Genomic DNA, 17,928 nt, shown 5'->3' on the forward strand with positions numbered 1-17,928 from the left:
GAAGTTTGGGTTCTGGCAAAGTCTTCAGTCGTTCTGTAGCGGCGATCGGCAGTTTCTGACCCTCTGCCTGCTTTTGCAAATAAGCTTTTGTTGGAACACAGCTTCTTTATTTGTTTATGAATTGTCTGTGGCTGTTCTTGTGCTTCAGCAGAAGTGTCCGTATTACTATATTGTCACAGATTTCAGGCTTCGTATATGGCCCACAGAACCTAAAATGTTTGTTGTCTGGTGTCCTAACAGTTTTGCCGGTCCCTGCTGTCAGGTCACTTAGACATACTTTGTTTTAGTTGCCGACATGTGAGATGATATCCTGGTTAGCCAAATAATTTTATGACAAACAGTAAGGAAGTACATATCAGGACAGCTTTGCTTTGCCACATGCCCAGTGCATTTTCTGGGTCCATCCTCTGACACATATATTAATACACTGGTGCTTGTTGAAGTGATTTGTAAATATTTGAAACCTAATGGTTTAGAGCTTTCCCTGGACGCCAATCAGTATATCGAAACAGACAGAAAGTACCAGCAGACTATACTGTGGAAGCTGTTCATGTATTTTCTTCTCTGGGCTCTAGTCCTTAATGGGGATGCTGACGATTTGCATACCGTGATATTCGGTGTGTTTTACCTTTTTAGAGTGCTCCCAAAGGTGTCGGAAGAGAAAGTGTCTCCCACCGGAGCCCGGAACATGAAGGACTTTGAAAATGTAAGTGGAGTTACCAAATTTCTTTCCCTAAGAAATCATGCCTGCTGCTGTCGTCTAAGCAGACCCAGGAGGGAGCTGTATTTCTTGACGAGTGTCTAAGCTGGATAATGTCAGAGTTTGGAGGAATGCCATGTCTCACGGGCATTCTCTCTGCAACTATTACATACCTGTGCAGTTGGCTCTTTAATACGTGGGCCGGTTATGGGTTCTAACAGGATCAGTAATTTCCAACTTAGGGGAAGGTGGTGTATTTCCGGTGTCCCGAAGGTGAGGATATTACCGTACTGCACAGTTGAGAGGAGCTCATATTTGTCAAAGGCTTTCTTATAATGTCAGGCACCTTATTTATGGTCCCTATTTAATCTTTGAAACAAGCCTGTGAGGTATTTTATATTACCACCATTTTGCAGATAAGGGATCACATGATACTTTAGCAGCAGAGCTGGGATTTGAATCCAGGTTTTTAATGACTCCAGAACCATTATTTTTCCCACCACTTCGGGGCGACTCCTTGCGTTTTGTAGGCTTCGTCTCTGTTGCTGCTGAGTGATGTGTGAGCAGCCTGGATCCTTGGTAATTGTCTGAGGATGGATTACTTGGTGATAGATTTGGCTTCTGTGCCTGATGTCTTTGGGCACTGTGTCTTTCATTTGTTAGCGGAGGGGGCTCGTTGGCAAATAACAGGAAAATAAGGTGATTTTCCCAATTCCAGATCTTTTTAACAAGTTACCTGTTCAACACTCTCATTTATCATGGGAAGAATTAGACCCTTCTTCACTTGTAACCAAATGAAATCCACACTACGCGAGATACGGGAGCTGTTTATCCGAGAGGAGACGGAGGATGCAGAGACAAGGATGCTCCATTATGTCTCTCTCCCCAGTTGTCTTTCCCGAACAGAGCGGTACTGTCTCTGGATTTAATTTAGAATACTCATTACTGCTCACAGTTATCTGCAAACCACCAGTGACCTATTGAAGAAATGACTTGTCAGATCTCTAATGGAAACAAGTAATTTCTGAGCTTTGAGTTGTTATAATTTCAACTGTACAACTTGATCTATGCTGTGGGGTCTGGGGCCTCAAACGAAGGCGATTTGATTATTTCACATTGTGTATAATTAAAATGTGCTCTGCTATTAAAAGGTTGTTCCTTTTTTATCGTAAGAGTAACAATGGCTACTGTTTATTGAGCTCTTGCTCTGAGCTGGGCACTCATGTGTGAGGCTCTTCCTATAGCAATGTGTTACATTGATATTAAAGCAGCTCCACAAGATGCAGAGTTATTTAACTTACGAAGGGCAGCCTTCTGAATTTTATTTCCAGTTGGAAACATTTTACAGAATCCTGGCATTTTGTTTCACATTTTATCGCCTGCCTTTTGACCTGGGAGGAAGCTTAGAGTTGAATCCACCCGTCTTTACTGTCTTTACTCCGTGTAGGGGAAGCTGAGGCCCAAGGGTGTGACCACAGCTTCTGGAGCCAGACTGCCTGCTCATCCCCTTCCGCTGGGTGGTCTTGGGCCAGTCACTTAGCCTTTCTGTGCTTCCCTTGCCTGGGAAACGGGCATGAAAATCGTGTCTGTTTCGTAGTGCTCTTGTGAGGATTTAAGGAGCGAGGCTGTGGGAAGGACATGCCTAACTGAGTTCACCTTATGTGTCAGCTCTTGATCCTTCTTATTGGCATTGGTGTATTAATTATTGTGAATTTTTTCCTTCTGTGCATGTGATTTAAGTTTTCCTCGCTCAGACGTACTCTTGATGACCTAAATACTATTTTTCTTAAAGGTGAGGGGAGCCTTCTATGCCAATATATCTTAGGATTTATGTTTTTTGGTTTGTTTGTTTTTTTTGTTGTTCTTGTTCTTTTATGACTGTGGTCCTTTGGCTGCTGTTAGGTTTTTGTGGCATTAATATCTTTTACTATAGCATTTTCAAGAGCAAATTCTTCAGTTGAAATTGATATAGTCACACTGTTCTCAGTGTCTCCCTTTTGGGTCTTTAGAAGCCACTGAAATTTTTCATCTGACCTGAGCTACCAAATACATGACTTCTGTGTTGCGGTGGTCTGAACTTTCTGTGGGGGGCTTATAGGAAATGCTCTTGGCATCTCATGCTAATTTTAGAGTCAGCATGCATACTAAAGAGGAGGCTGGAATGCCTTTGGTTTGAAGGGGAAATTTATGATTCCTCTTCTAGTTTCAGGTAACGGGTATCTGAACGTTAGGGTTTGTTAGCTAGCATCTATCAAGACGTAGTCCTCCTTCTTGTTTTGCTCAGAGTTCATCTGTTCGTCAGTCAATATTTTCAGGTATATACCCTATGCCAGGCTGTACCAGGGCTGGGGAATTTGTCGTAGGTTAATACTAGGCACGTCTCTCTGTCAAGAGGCTCACTGTCTAGTTGGGGAGATGGAGAGGAAAATAGTGCAGTGACAGAGGTAAGTACAGGGTGCTGTGCGGCACAGAGGAGGGGCCCTGAACCTGGCCTTTGGGTGTTCAGGGAAGCCTCCCTGGAGGAGGTGTTCCTTGAGTTGGGTCATCAGGGACAAGGAGGGATTTGCCAAGGCAAGAGGACTGGGAGAGCATCCCGGACCCACGTGTAAATGTAGGGAGAAGCATGGGAGGGTGTGATGAGTTGGGAGAACTGTAAGTTCTCTTTGGCTGGAGGGGGGCGGTTGGGTGAGGGGCCTGAGAGGAGCGAGGCGGTTGCAGCGGGCAGGGGCCAGCTCCTGCATGTTACATTTTTTTGTTGGATTTTGCCCTTAAAATGAAGGGGAGTAAATGATGGATTTTAGTGTGGGAGGGAAATGAACGAATTGCACTTTCAGGCCGCTCAGACTGGCGACAGCAGCGAGGCAGCAGGGCTGGTGGCGGTGTGGTCAGGTAAAGGGCTGCCGTGTGTGGCCTTGTGGGGGTGGGGATGGTTCTGGAGCTAAGGGATAGGGTCCCAGGATGTTTAGAAGGAAGTCAGAATTTCAGAGCCAGAGGAATGCCAGAAGTCCCTCCACCTGACACAAGGGGACTCTGAAGCCCAGAGAGTGGGAGCGCTTCTTCAGGCCTTGAACTCTGGTCTCCTGGCCCAGGAAGTCTTTTTTATTCCACTCTGCTGTCCCGTGCAAGCCTTCACTCTGACACGTGAAAACCACATGCGTTCTTCTTGGGTGTTTAAACTGGGAATCCGTTGCCTAGTGCCTTCATTAGCTGAAGGTGTAATCACCCCTATGGCAGGCCTTATGTAGGATGTTGGCAGATCAGTTTGGTCTGCAGTGGGGGCCTGTCCTGTTGGACTCAGAGTCTGGTTCAGCACATACGGTCAGTCCAGTAGCAATCTTTATTCGTGCATAGAAGACCTTAATTCCGGCTTTTTCTGTGACTTCACTGACAGAGAATGGCAGAGGTAGCTTTCCACCTCTGTTAATACTACTGATGGATACTATTATTGAACGACGGTCTAAAGTTCATAAAGACATTAAAAGGAATGGATTGGACCATAATTTATATAATCTTTTATTGTGGGACATTCCAAATTGTTTCTAAGTTTTCACTACTGCAAACAAAGCAATGATGAATATCCTTGTGCATATATCTTTTTTACAGATACATGATTATTTTCTTAGGGTAAATTCCACTGCTCATGTCTCACACCCACCTACCCTGAGGTGCTGGTATTCTTGTATCCAGGACCTTGTTCTTTCTTGTTGAAAATTCTTGGTCTCAGCTGAGGCAGTTCGTCAAATTTAATATTTTATCTGAGGAATGGCTGGGAGGTTGACATCTTCCAATTTGTGCTGTTACCTCTATGTTGCAAATTACTTATTATTACCTGGGAATAAATAGCTTCCTTCACCTCCACCCCTGCTTTGTTTGTCATAAAAAAATATTACTCAGGAGCCCACTAACTCATTTTGGGAAACTATCCTCAGGAAACAACCCAGTAGAAGGAAAAAGCGCTGTGTGGGAGGTTGTTTGTTGTCACATTGTGTATAATTATGAAAAATTGGGAACAAAGGAATTATATTTTATGTTTGTTATTTCTTTGGCTTCTTTTAAAAAAAAATTCTCACTCAAGTATATGGTTATTGATTAAAAAAAAAAAATAGAGAGAGAGAGGTGGGGTTTGGGGAGAAGGAAAGAGAGACATCAAGTGTTAGCCTCCCGTATGTGCCCCGACCGGGGGTCGAACCTGCAGCCTAGGCATGTGCCCTGATCAGGAATTGAATCTGCAACCTTTTGATGTGTGGGACAGTTCTCCAACCAACTGAGCCTCCTAGCGAAGGCTCTTTGCAGTCTTCCAGTAAGCTTGTGATGAAGGTATTTCACAGATGAGGAAGCTGAGATTGAAGAGATTAAGTGACTTTCCCATGAGCTTGTTGTGATTGAGAAACTCAAAGGAGGCAAAATTCAAGCCTGGCCTTTTTTATTACAAAGCCCGAACACTTTCCACTGGGTCACATTGGCTGCATAGATGCTCAGTAGGGAAATGTGAGGTAATTGATAGTGAGTCAGTTCGATAGAGTTGAGGGCAGTCATTTTAAGTGATAATTATGTGTAATTCTGCAACAACAATTTAAGATACCAGGGGAAAGCAATGGAATATCCAAATTCACTTATTTTATACTTTTATAAAAAAATGTATATTTATGAGTGAAAGCTACAAAGAATATAACAAGAGTTGATTTCATAAGTTGATTTCATTATATTCCAAATATTGTTTGGGGTTCAGCTTTAAAATTCTCTTACTGCTACAGTACTGGTTGTTAATAAATAGACGTTTGCCTAGGAACAGTTTTCTTGATGACTTGGGGACACCGGAGGGAGTATTGGAATCAGAAACGAACTCCCAAGCGTCCTCCTCGTTTTACTGACCCTACTCAGCTGCTGCTGGCAGAGTCACCGTACGTGCGGCGCTGTTTGCCTGAGGTGGACTCTGGGCAGCAAGCGTTCATGGGTTTTGTGATGTTCAGGTGAGCTGTCTAACGGTTTTGGGGTTTTCAGAGAGGATGAAAAATGGGCGGTGGCCCGAAGATCTGCCTCCAGAGGGCTGCGGGGGACATGAGTTCCTTTTGAAAGCCGGCCTTTGCTCCCTGCCCGCTGATGCCGGGCTCCGCCAGTGCTTTCGCGCCTTTGCTCGTCACCACGCCCCTGGGAGGTAGTGGATCTTTATCCGCACTTTATAGCGGAGCCAACAGAGATGTGAAATAATTTTCCCAAGGTCACACGGCTCACCGGTGGCAGCATTGGGAGTTCGGTCCCTCCTGCTGGCCCCAGGGCCTTGCTGCTAGCCCTTGCTGCCTTGAAGCAGAAGGTCATGTGGCGGGTGAGCCTCAGCGTTGGAGGCCCGGGCTCTTGCAAGCCTTTGGAACCGCTCACCAGACTGAGGTGCCTTGCTTAGTTAAGGTGGGCCTGGTTGGAGTTGCCTGGATTTTTTTTTCATGTTGATTTTTATTTTTCTTCCCTTTTTGGCTAAAACAGGACCTGAGCATGGATGGTTCCCTTTGCGGGGGGTTGCAGTTCCACAGTAACACTTGGGTTCCGAAGGATGGGATGTGCCAAGTGCAGCCCTTGCACTGGCTTGCTTTTTTTTTTTTTTTTTTTTTAAATGATTTGTTTGTTTATTTTATTTTTAGAGAGAGGGGAAAGGAGAAAGGGAGAGAAACGTCACTGTGTGGTTGCCTCTCACTCGCGCCCCCAACTGGGGACCTGATGTGCAACCTAGTAATGTGCCCTGACTGGGAATCGAACCAGTGACACTTGGTTCGCAGGCCGACGCTCAATCCACTGAGCCACAGCAGCCAGGGGCTTACTTTTGAGCATTAGGTTTCTGAGTCCTGTTTGGTGGGTTCTCCATTTTGAGATATTTGTTCCTACTGTTTTCAGTTTTTCCAGCTCAAGTTTAAAAATTTTTTTGAGCTTATTCTCTTAAAGGGAGAAATTCAAATGAGAAGGATATGATTATGTTTTAAGTTCTTATGCTGTGCTAGGCACAGTACTAAACATTCAGATTAATTTATTCTAATCCTTATAATAGCTCTCTGAAATAGTTATTATAATCCTATTTTTATAGATACAGGAACACGCATACGGGAAAATGAACTTGACTAAAGTCATACAGCTAGTAAGGTAGTCTGGACTATATTTATTGATTAACTTGTTCATTCATTTAACAAATGTTGATTAACACTATGTTCTAGGTACTGTGCTAAAACATCAGGGCCATGAGTTGGTAAGGCCCATGCCATCAAAAAGTGGATTATTTTCATATAATAAACATAATAAATAATGAACATGTCAGTGAATAAGGTGAATCCAGATCGTGGAAAGTTCTAGCAAGACAATAAGAGTTACGTGTTAGAGCGTGACTCGGTGGAGGTGGTAGAGATGGGGGCCACTTTAGGTTCGATAGCTGGCAAGGGCCTCTTTGAGTCGGTGATGTTTGAGTTGAGATGGAAAGGAGGAGACCGAGCCACCCTGGCAAGTGCTGCAGGAAAGGCGATGCAGACAGATAGGGGCTGGGCCCATCTGAGGACCAGCAAGGAGGCCAGTGAGGCTGCAACCTTGTGAGCAAGGGAGAGGATGTCGAGGATGAGACCGAGAGGCGGGTGGGAGCCTGATGACGTGCCGCGCTCTGTGGCCGTGGCGGGGAGTTCTCGTCCAGGGGCGGGGGAGCAACAACAGTGGTGTGATAAGAACCAGATCTGTCTGACTGATGCCTCCTTGCATCGTATGGCCTTTGGGAAATTCTTACATGGATTTGTTCACCCGTCCAGCTGTTGGGTATTTAGTAACTGTCCCTTACGTGTTAGACTGGAATGCACAAGAAGATATGGTTCCCGATGTCTTAGAGATGGTTTGGGTAGGAAGGCCATCCCCGGCTGGTACAATGCCGTGTGTTAACGGCTAGGATGAAGAAAGTGGACGTGGTATGGAAACATTTAGAAGGGCTGCCAGTCCAGCCCGTTGGGGCTTTCAGAGAGAACTCGATGAGGGAAGTGGTAGTAAGCAGAGACCTAGACCGGCGTTGTTGTGAAGATGGGTCTGTGTTGCTTTTGGGCCTGTCTGGCATTCTCAGTGACCTTCTGATGGCTTATTACCTTTCTCTTATTTTTAAAGAAAATGTCTTTACCTATAAATAGGACAAATATTCTTTCAAGTGTTGTGAAGAATTTTAGCAGTGTGTATAGTGTGGGCATTTTAAGCAAGCTCCATAAATATTTTATTGGTAGCTGAGTAACAGAATAAGGTTCCTCTTTATAGGCTGCAGCTGGCAGGGCAGACGTTTTTTGTTTGAATGAATGTTTTATGTGCTGTTTCCTTAAAACATTCAAAAGGAGGCTTTAGCGAACCTCCCAATTGTTTCTTGTGCTGTTCTTGTTAGTCACAAAATTGTTAACAAGAGGGCCAAGGGCAGACTGTTTGAAAACATAATGTAATATCTGCTTATCATGTTCTTTTATCCAGTCATAAAAGTATGCTTATTAAATAGAGTACTATATGCTATTACCCATTATTTTTTTAAATGCTGAAAAAATCCCAGTGGGTATATATGTGTCGGGATGTACTAGTATTCAAATGCAGCTATTAATATTTTACTGTATTTCATTTTAGTTATTTTAAATTCAACTTTATTGAGATATAATTTACATAAAGTGAAATTTACCAATTTTAAGTGTTGGGTGAGTTTTGGCAAATGTATACTCTCTTGTGACCTGTCGTAATCAAGATATATATATTTACACACACATGTATATAAACATACGTATATACATGTATATGTAGTTATAATTTTTTAAATACGTCTATACTGTTCTAGGTTATGACCAACATCACAATCAGATTATAGAACAGCTCCATACTGCCAGAATGCCCCCATGTGTTGTGTCTTTGTGGTCAAACCCTCTCTTTACCCCAGACATCTGGTAGCTATGCTCTGTCCTTCGTCCCTGTGATTTTCCTTTTTCCAGATGTCCCATAAATGGAATCATAGAGTATGTAGTCTTTTGAGGCTAGCTTCTGTTCCTCAGTGTAATGTCTTTGAAATAAATTCATGTTGTGTGTATCGCAGTAGCTGAGTATTATTCCATCATATGGATGAACACTGTTTATTCTTTCATCCTTTGAAGGGCACTTGGGTTCTTTTCATATTTTGGTAATCGTTAAGGAAGCTGCAGTAAGCACTCACATACAGGCTTTTGTGTGAACATGGGTTTTCATTTCTTTAGGGTAATTACCTAGGAGTGGAATTGCTAAGTCATATGATAAGTGTAGTGTTTTGGGTAAGAAACTGTCAAACTGTTATCCAGAGTGGTGGTGCCATGTTGCATTCTCATCAGCAGAGTGTGATAATGCCATTTGCTTCACATTCTCATTAGCACTTGGTATTATCAATTTAAAATTTGTTAAGCTATTCTAGGAGGTGCATAAATGGTTTTAATTTGCATTTTCCTAATGGCTAAAGGTGTTGAAAATCTTTTCTTGTGCTTATTTATCCTGTGTATCTTCTACTGTGAAGTTTCTTTTAAAATCTTGCTTTTTTATTTTATTTTTTTAGTTTTGTTATTTTCTTACATTTTGAGAGTTATTTATGTGTTCCAGCTACAGTTTCTGTATTGGGTATGTGATTTGCAAATGTTTCTCCTAGTGTGTAGTTTGCTTTTTTATTCTCTTAACACTGTTTTTGAGAGCTAAAGTTTTAAATTTTGTTGAAGCCCAATTTATTGTTAAAAAAATTTTTTTTAATGGATGATGCCTTCAGTGTTATATTTAAAAACTCTGCTGAGCCCTAGGTTCCAAAGGTTTCCCCCTATGTATTCTTCTAAAAGTTGTATAATTTTACCTTGCCTCCTTTGTCATAGATAAATTGACCATATAAGCGTGGGTTTATTTCTGGGCTCTCTGTTCTGTTCCTTTGATCTGTGTGTCTGCTTTTGTGCTGGTACCAGACAGTTTTGATTACTATAACTTTATAGTATAATTTGAAATCAGGGAGGATGATACCTCCAACTTCGTTCTCCTTTCTCAAGATTGTTTTGATTATTCAGGGTCTTTTGTGGTTCCATATAAATTTTAGGTTCTTTGTTCTAGTTCTGTGAAAAACGCCATGGGTATTTTGATAGGGATTGCATTAAATCTGTAGATTGCTTTTGGTGTGGACCTTTATAGGACATTAATTCTTCCAAATCCATGAGCATGGTATAGCCTTCCATTTATTTGTGTTTTGCTCAGCTTTCAGAGTACAAGTCTTTTGCCTCCTTGCCTGAATTTATTCCTAAGTATTTTACTCTTTTTGATGCAATTGTAAATGGTGTTGTTTTCCTCATGTCTTTTTCCGATAGTTTATTATTTGTGTATAGAAACACAACAGATTTCTGAATATTAATTTTGTATCCTGCAAATTTACTGATTTCATTTATTAGTTCTAATAGTTTTTTGGTAGACTCCTTCCTCCTCACTCATTAGAGAGTTAGTTGCAGACATTTTGACAGCACCCGTAAGTACTTCACCATGTAGCTCTCACTTAGGATATTCTGCTACAGAATCATAATACTATTGTCTAATATAAAGTTGTTATTCAGATTTCCCCAGTTAATTCCCACATAGCTTTTTAAAAAAATATTCAAGATGCACTGTATGATTTCATTGCACTTAGTTGTCATCCCTCAAGTACTTCCATTTATTTAGAATAATTCCTCAGTCAGTTTTGACTTCAGATTGTCATTAAGATTTTTGAAGAGTACAGGTCTGTTATTTTGCAGAAAGTCCTTTTATTTGGATGTGTCTGATTGGCAACTTTGGATTAGGTTCAGGTTAAAGGTTGTGGGCAGAAGTATTTTAAGTGAAATTGTTTACTTGCAGTGAGTTATTTCAGGAGGCACAAGATGCCACTTTGTCCCACCAGGGCGATATTAAATACAGTCAACCCTCTCTATTTACATCTTTAGCATCTGGATTTGACCAACCATGGATGTATTTCCTTAGAAAATATTTTCGAAAGTATAGAATATAGTCAAATAGTACACCATTTTACGTAAGGGGCTAGAGCATCTACTGATTTTGGTTTCCTTGGGGGTTCCTGGAACCCATCCCTTGTGAGTACCAACGGACAACTGTGTGTGTTCTTGATTAATGTGATGCCTGCTAGGTTTCTGAATTTTCAATATACCTTTTCCTTTTGTTATTAATAAACCACCTCTGGGGTGATGTCTTGAGATTGTGTGAATATCATGTTGTCCAGTGATCTTCCATCTGATTCTTTTAGCGTTGATGAGTCCTCCCCGAGGCAGTCATTCCTGTAGTGGTTGTGTGGTGGTGGCTTCCTGTTCCTGTTATTCTTCTGTGTTTATTAACTGGGTCTCTTTTGTAAAGAAGGGGTTCCTTTCTCTTTTTACTTTCTTTCTTTCCTTATTATCAATGTGAAGTCTTGAATTCTTCCTTCTCTTGGTCATTATTCATTCTGATGCTCACATGGTCCTAAATTTGTTTGGAGGGAACCACTTAATTCTGGGCTGGCACAATTGTAGCACAGGCACGCTTTCTCTAGTGTTTAACATTTGAATCCATTTGTAGCCCTGGAAGCTATCAGAATTAATGTACGTGACATCCCTTAGATTTTTACTCTTTTTTGATAACCACCTGTGCTTATTTTCCAGCAAATCACTGAATTGAAGAAAGAAAACTTTAACCTAAAGCTTCGCATCTGTTTCCTTGAGGAAAGAATGCAACAGGAACTCACTCGATGGCCCCACGGAGCACATCTATAAAACTGTAAGTGGCCCCCCTTCTTGCTGCCATCCCTGATGTCTTTTCTCATGGTGCTCCAAGCAGAAACGTGATTAATATTTGCTCTCAGAGTGAGCATGGATAGATAGAGCTGCTTTCATTTAATTTGCATTGATTATGGGGAGTATAAAGACAATAAGATGACCTTAGTATTAAGTAAAGAGATACAAGATTAATTTTAAGGGATCCTTTTTCTCTTCTTAAAATTGGACTTCTGATTTGCTGTATTTCAGTTGGCTTTTTAAACTTATCCATATTTAGACAAAGACAGTGAAATGGAAGAATGTCTTTGGAATTGAAACTTATTGTTACCCACTAATTTGTGTAACTGTAGGCAAGTCACTTCAGCTCAGCTGGGCTTGCTCCAGAGGGCAGTGATAATCCCTCCGTCATAGGGTCATTAGTGTGGATTAAAATGAGATGACAGATGAAAAGTCCCAGCACGCAGTCAAGTGCTGGACAGTTACCATTGTCCGATTGAGGCTTCCGCGGGCAGCACAAAGTTAGGACTGTCCATGTTCCTGTGCTGTGGTTCTTCCGTGGGTTTTATATACTTGCTTATAACTGTCAGGAAAAAGGTTTGTTTCCAGCCGAAAGTCTTGGCCTGGAGGCTTCTGCCTGAAAACAAACCTTGGTTCTGAAACTTGAAAAAGAACTTGGCTTTCTTGAAAAGACATGAGTACAAACAATATTTCAGCACCTATTTCTTGGCTTGCTCCAGTAGATTAGCCCTTGGCCTGGGAATTAGTCCATTGTTTTCTCGTCTGAAGTTTGCACCAGTGGAAACTTTTGAAGGAGGAAAAAGAACTCTGCTTGAGTTTCAGTGAATGAACTTAAATGGACTTGTCTTGAAGAGAGATTGTTCTGTACTGTACTTTGAGCCTTTTCAAGAGTTGAAAAGCTCCCTTGTCCCGCAAGACACAATTTTTTTTCTTTGTTGTGGGGGTGGGAAGACAATGAGGACATCCCCTTTTCTGGAAGGAAGTGGTGATAAAAGAAAAAACAACAGCCTAAAACATTTTATTTGTAAGTATAGTTATCATCTATCTCAGCACTTCTAAGTGATAGGAAACCAGAGCATGTGAATTGCCTTCTTTGTGTCAGGCGCTGTCCTGGGCCTTTGCACATCAGCGCCTTATTTTACTTTTCAAGATGGCCCTTTGCAGCAGCGATGAGCTCACTTGCAGGAGAGGAGCCTGAAGCTCAGGGGGCATCAGTAACTTGCTTGATGTCCTAGCCACTGTGTGAGGTGCGTTGGAGCCCAGGCCTGCCTGTCTCATTGTACCACGCTGTTTCAGCTACTCTTTTCCGTTGTCTGATTAGCTGACCCGACTTCGTCGCACTTTTATTTCAGTTTAAGTTTTTATATAGCTACACATGATTCAGAGTTCAAAAAGCGTAAAAGGTGTACTCTGAAAACACTTTTGTCTCCTAGTCCCTTAGGTCTAACCAGATTACTGGTTCCTCAGGCAGAGAAGTTTTATGCATATGCAGGCAAGTGTGTATGTGAATATATATGTGTATAAGCCCCCTTTTTATATCAATGGAAGCATGTTCTGTTCTGTAACTTGCAGTTTTCCTTAATAATATCTTGGATATCTTTCCTTAGTAGTGGGTTAAAGCTTCTTTATTTATTTATTTTTTAGTACCGATATTCTATTTTATGCTAATAAGGTGTTTTGATTTTTGGTTAAGAAATTATGATTGTCATATATTTAAGTTTATAACTTGAGGTGTTGGGCTTGCGAAGAATAGTCTAGCGGACATGTTAGCTCTCTGTTCTACTAAATTTGCTCGGCTGGAGTGCCAGCTGGTGCCTCAGAAAGCAGAGCACTCAGAATCTCTGAAATCAGCTCCTATGTAGCTCTTTGCTCTTGTGAGAGCTGGAAAGGAATCCTCAGTTCGAACGCTGTTCCTTCCTGTCGTTTTCACAAAACTGCCATTGAAGGCATGGTGCACTGTCACTCGGTGTCCTTTATGCAAAGATCATTTCCTTCTAGGAAAAAGTCCTGCCGCATAAGTGACTTCTTTAGTTCCTGTTGTTTGACGTTGAAGACAATAACATGTTCATTAGTTCACTTAGTCCTGAAATCCCCCCCGTTGGGTGGACTTTATGATTTTCTTTTGCCACTTGGGGGATCTGCAAGGAGAAACGTCGCTTTCTCACCTCCTGCACTTGTGCTTCTGAGGACAGTTATAGGCCTACACTTCCAGTTTTCTGTTCAGTGTTCGCTTGAAGGCAGAGCCTGTCTGCCTTGTTTACCTGTGTCCTCGGTGCTCAGCCCAGTGCTTGGCACGTCACAGGGACGGTAAATGTCTGCGAAGAGAGGGAATGAATAAATGAGCGTCTACTGATTTACTATGGTTTCCATTTCGTGAAGAGTGGAGGCAGGATTTGAACCCATGTCCTCCTGGTCCGAAGCCCATGACCTTTCCTTTCTGGCTGACTTCTCAGCCTGGGGATCCCCCAGAGCTGCTTGGCTGAAAGGAGGGAGGCATATCCTCCGAGACTGTAAATTTTACTGGAAATGTTATTTTGATTTAAAACGATATTCATGTATTATGGAGTAGAATGTAAACTTGGCATGAATTATTAAAAGAGGAGCAAGATTTCAAAGAGAACCTGGAATTAGAGCAGTTCTCTGAAAACTTTTCAACCAGACCCGTTTCCACTCCGTGAATTCATCTAACACTGTCTGGGCTACATTTACGGACTGGTTTGAGAAGCCAGCCACCGGCCCACTGTCTCACGTTGGGAGCCGCTTGCTGAAGACTCTGTCTTTGGATTCGCATGTGAATCGTGAGCCCCAGGCCACGTGCGACTCCCTTCCTTCTGGTCAGTTACAAGGAAGGCATTTGGTTGGAGAACGCAGCGGTGTCCCTAATAGCCAGCTTGTCCGTGCAGCTGCGGCTCTTTGGTGAGAACCCTGGAATCTCCCACTGAAATGAGACAGGCAGTGACGAGGCCTCCAGTTATGCACCCACATGTTTTCTTTTTTGAAGCTGTAAAGCGTTTCCACTGCCACAACCAGCACACGTATGATGGTAAACAACCAGAAGTAATTGCCTTGGACTGGTAAAAGCAAACTGCAGAATTGCTTGTAAATTTGCTTGGTGGAGGGCAAACAATTTTTAAATCGGCCTTTCTCATATGACATTTATGCTCTGGCTGTTCGAAGCTTGCAAAATTTACATAATTGTTCCAAGTCTTGTGAAATCTGGGGCTTTCTTTTGAGACCACCAGGGTTTGGAAATTCCCTTTTCCCTGTGCCCTGAGGCTAATGAGGTTTGGAATCTGACGGCTGCCTATTACAAGCGTGGTGTGATCAGTCCACTCTGAAGATGGTTTCCCCACTGTAGGCACAGTATGGCCTGTAGTTTTACACTGTTTCTTTTCTTCCCTAACCTCGTCTGGAAGAATATCGAGCTCAAGGTGGAAGTGGAAAGTCTGAAGCGTGAGCTCCAGGAGAGAGAGCGGCTGCTCATCAAAGCCTCGTGAGTACCCGTCATCCTGTCACATGCTCGGGGGTCGCCCAGGGCCCCCCTGTGGCGGCTGCGTGGGTCAGTGAAACAGAGCCTCGTGCTTCCTAAGCCTCTTGTTCCCCAGCTGGGCTCGGGGGACCCCAAGGAGGCTTTGTTTATATATCATTATTTTTCAACCAACTTTTAAAGTTTATAGGAAAATGAACAGATCTTACACGTACAGCAGGATGAATTTTCTCTCAGCAGAGACCACCATCCCGACCAGGAACCAGCACATCACCAGCCCCCAGGAAGGCCCCTTTGTGCTCCCAGAACTTACCCTCCTCCCACAAAGACGGCCACTTTGCTAACTAGCAGTATCGCCATTGCTTAGTTCTGCCCGTGGTAGAAATGGGATCCTACACTATGCTTTTGGGTCTGGTCCCTTTCCTCAGCGATACATTAGTGAGATCCGTTCATATTTTTTAAGTATATCATTAGCTCACTCACCTCTGTAGAAGTCCTGGGGGCATAAAGGGGACCTGAGGGACTCCTGCGGCAGGTGAGGCAGAGGATGGGGCTTCAGTCAGAGTAGCTTGTTTTTCTCTCTGTTTTGCTTAAAGAACATTTGAAGACTATTATTTTAATTAATTATTTATTGAACAACAAGCACAGTTCAGAGAATATAACCTATGACTCAATTGCTCATTCATTCGTTCATTCATAAACATTTATTATGTAATTACTCATGCTACACATGGAGGATTTTTGAAAACAGATATTTCCTTACTTTAAGAGCTGATCAGAGACTGGTGACAACTCATCCTAGGAGCCAAGTGTAATGGAGGTGCAGTGATAGTTTGTGGGGACAGTGGGGTACCAAGTGTGCTGAGTTTCAGTTGGTGAGCGTGGCAGAAAACTGCCCAGGGTGGACTCGCCAAGGATCCAGCTGAAAGCTTATGTTGATATGCTTCGTCTGTCACGGCAGCAGAGTTCCTGCGGGACGTGGAGCCGGGAGCGCGGAGTCTTCCGCTTAGGGCGCAGCTGCACTCTGGGCCGGGCCATGTGGCTCCTTTTACTGCCACAGGGCCGGCAGCCAGAAGGCCGACTGCTGTAGCCTTGAGCGGACGGCAGGTTCCCAGGCCTCGCTTGACCTGGCACGCGTGGCATGTTCTGAGTGAGTGAATGAATGAGTGAATAAACGGGGAAGACACGTTTTTGTTCTTGTGGCTGTAGTTTCCTTTTCCTTTTTCAGAAGCACATCATTCATCATTCCCTGGGCGAGGAGTCAGACCTCCTTTACCAAGCCCGGCAGTCAGTGTCGCGCTCGGTCCCGCTCCTGCTCGGCGCCCTGCCTGCTGCAGATCTGGACCCGGACCGCTTTCAGTCAGGCGTGCGCACAGGGAAACCCAGACTCCCCAAGGCTCTGCGCACGCAGGGCAGCACACGGGGCTGGGTGCTTTGGGGGCCTGTGCACGTTTGTCTGCATAGATTCTCTGAACCGCCGCAACTAGTGTTCAAGACCCTTTTGGTCTGATCTTACTGGTCAGTTTATTGAGAAAATACTTCTTAAACCACTGTTCTGTGCTGCACCGGACCCTGCTCCTGGGGATGCAGTGCTGAGCCAAGCAGGCACGTGGGGCTTGCGTTCCAGTGGGAGCGATGAGGATGAAGCGCTTCAAGAATGTGTGTATCAGTGAAGTTGGGAGGAGAGCGGTGAGAGAAACAGGGAGCCGTGGGAATGGGTGTGTAATGTGGGTCCCCAGCAGGGAAGGGCCTGAGGACGTAGCATCAGAGGTGAGATCTGGGGGGTCGGGAGGGACCAAGCAGTGAAAGGGCGGAGAGAAGTGTTGAAGGGGAGAGGAGCGTGCGGGACTGAGGGCAGGGGAGAAGTCCAGGGGGCCTTGCCTTGCAGGGTCTGGAGGCCTCATCAGAGATTTTGGTCTTTATCCCGAGATCAGAGAGAAAGTAGTCACGGGTTTTAAGGAACTGACACAATCAGTTTTGTTTTCTAAAAGGTCAGTCGACGCTGAGTGGAACATGTTTTATAGAGGGAGCAGGCGTAGAAGCAGGGGGACCAGTTAGGAGGCTAGCGCAGTAGTCGGTGACGGATGAGTGACAAGAGATGGATAGGGGGATTGGAAAGACACTGAGGAAGCGGGATCAACAGGGCTAAGTGATGGATGGGCAGGGAGCTGTCAAGGGTAGGTTGGGGGTCAAGGTCCTGAGCTGTGTTTAAGAATGCTCACAGTGACTTAGCTGCCCCAGCTTTCTCTCCGCCGACTTTCTACTGCAAACACAGCTCACAGACACTGAAACGCTCTGCCTTGGCCCTGACAGCCCTCCCCCCCACCCCCCCCCGCAGGCCCTGTTGTTCACCCTGCAGAAGGCCTCCTGCGGGGCCACACGTGGCTGCCTCAGCCCACTTTCACCAGCTTCTCTGGCATGTAATGACGGTCCCGTTTGTGCGCAGCGCTCTCCAGTTCATAAAACACTTAGCATCTTTTTGCAGTCCATCATTATCCCGAGGGCTCTTCAGACCTTGAGGCAGACCTCATTTGAGAGAGGAGGGAATTTCTGTTTGGAGAAGGGAAGGGCCGTGACTAGAACCGCTCAGCCAGAAAGATCATAGCTGGGATTAGAGCTCAAGTTTGTGACTTCTGGTCCAGCACGAGGTTTCATCTTCTTTTTTTATTTCCATGCGTGTTTCTCATTTCTTCAGAGTGACCGTACATCTCAGCCAAGGGCCTCTTTCTTAGTGGGGTTCAGGGCCGGTGGAAAGGGCAGGGGCTCTGGGCTGGCTCTAGCAATAGGCAGGACTGTGGCCTCCGAGCCCTAGAGCTGCTCAGCTGTTCCTGCTCCACAGAGCCCTTGTGTGGGTGACCTGCCGTAGGACACGCACGCCGTCTTCCGCTGACCTGCTCAGCGTGCCGTTGCCTTTACCTCTCACTGCTCGGCACCTCGCGGTGTGTGTGTGGTGCGTA

At 44.1% G+C, this 17,928-nt stretch overlaps 1 pseudogene across 1 annotated transcript in view; it reads left to right on the forward strand.

Annotated features, from left to right (window-relative positions):
• Positions 1-641: 641 nt before the first annotated feature.
• LOC149997534 (CDK5 regulatory subunit-associated protein 2-like) overlaps positions 642-17,928 on the forward strand; it is a 30,030-nt pseudogene continuing 12,743 nt past the window's right edge. Inside the window, exons 1-3 of the transcript XR_016507245.1 lie at positions 642-706; positions 11,353-11,467; positions 14,901-14,977. The product of XR_016507245.1 is annotated as a CDK5 regulatory subunit-associated protein 2-like (transcript). The remainder of the gene's footprint in view (positions 707-11,352; positions 11,468-14,900; positions 14,978-17,928) is intronic.

Source organism: Furipterus horrens, unplaced genomic scaffold, assembly GCF_987537825.1.
Source record: "Furipterus horrens unplaced genomic scaffold, mFurHor1.1.pri manual_scaffold_11, whole genome shotgun sequence".
Lineage (NCBI taxonomy): Eukaryota > Metazoa > Chordata > Mammalia > Chiroptera > Furipteridae > Furipterus > Furipterus horrens.